Here is a 1,311-nt window from a genome sequence, read left to right as displayed (position 1 = left end):
CCGCTCTCTGCCCTTGGTCCCGGGGGTCCCTCGGTGCCGGGGCTCCTCCCAGCCCGGGGGTCCCCAGGGGTGAGGTGGCGGTGCGGAGCGGTGTCTGCCCCCGCCGTGGGCCCAGCCTGGCGCTCAGGACCGTTTCGGGAAGTGGAGGAAGGGGAAGCGTCTCAGCAGCATGGCCAGGCGGGGACCAGCATCTCCCGTCCCCCCCCATTCCCCGTCAGGGACCCTGGCTGGGTTTGGGGTCCCCATCTCGGATGCTCCCCCAGTGATGGGGCAGGGGGAGAAGGGGCCGTGCAGCTATTTCGGGGTGTTCTCTCCTGCTCGAATCCCCCCGACCGGAGGAGCAGCGATTGCTTTGTGCCGGAGCTGGGTTATTTTTAGAGCCCCGGCCTATATTCTGGCTCTGAGTCAGAGCGGGTGGGTGGCCCCACCTGGGACGGGGGGACGGGGCCCGCCGTGACCCGGGCAGGGGACAGCGGTGGCAGTGTGCCAGGCGGCCGCATGCTGGGCGGGGGTCTTTGCCCCATGGGAACCGGCCAGCCCGGCCCTGGGAAGGGTGTCCCCCTCCATGGATGGGCAGCTGGGCTTTTTGGGGTGTCCACTGTCCCCCAGTGCTGCCCTCAGCCTCCGGCTTTTACCCACGTCCCACCACAGGGTGACGGTGGGGGTCCCGTATGCAGGTGGGGAGGAGACCCAGGCATCCCAGAGCCCCAGCTTCCCCCTGGGTGCATGGGGGATGCTGAGCCCCCCAAAACCCCTGTGGGGGTGGGGGCGAGCAGCTCTGGGGACCCCTGCCCAGCCCCAGAGCAGGCACCCTGCAGCCAGGGATGGGGGCACCCACCACCGGCCCCTTCCCCTGGGCACGTGCTGGCTCCGGCTGCTTCTCCCTTGGAACGCGCTCCAGGCCCCCAGCGCGTCCCAAGCCCCCCAGGACCCGGGGACAGGGGTGGGGGGGACAGCAGGGTGAACCGGGACGTGTGCCTGCGGCTGTGGGCCCCGGTGCCTGCAGCCCCCCGGGGACCACGTGCGGACGGGGGGCTGGAGGCATGTCCCCTGCCCCCCCAGCCCCCCGGGTGCCACCCAGGTGGGTCCTGCCCGTCTGTGGGTGTCACCAGACGCTGTGCGATGGCCCTTGACACTCATCCCTAATACCCTTTGTTGCGAGGCTTTAGCGCTGCCGTGTTATCCCTAATCCACTCGCCCCGGCGCCATGGCCAGGCCAGGGCCCCTCCGGGGACATCTGCCAGGCTCAGCGCCCGGCCTCATCCGGAGGTGGGTGCTGGCAGCCCCCCGGGTGCAGGGACATGGCACCCT

At 70.9% G+C, this 1,311-nt stretch overlaps 1 protein-coding gene across 1 annotated transcript in view; it reads left to right on the top strand.

Moving 5' to 3' along the window:
* Window positions 1–1,311, top strand: part of LOC104131409 (neurabin-2-like) — a gene marked incomplete at its 5' end in the record, with an annotated part of 7,151 nt that overhangs the window by 1,201 nt on the left and 4,639 nt on the right. The window lies entirely within an intron of this gene.

This window comes from Egretta garzetta, unplaced genomic scaffold (genome assembly GCF_000687185.1).
Source record: "Egretta garzetta isolate BGI_Z169 unplaced genomic scaffold, ASM68718v1 scaffold868, whole genome shotgun sequence".
Classification (NCBI taxonomy): Eukaryota; Metazoa; Chordata; class Aves; order Pelecaniformes; family Ardeidae; genus Egretta; species Egretta garzetta.
The sequence above is the reverse complement of the archived record's forward strand: the minus strand, read 5'-3'. Positions and strand labels throughout refer to the sequence as shown.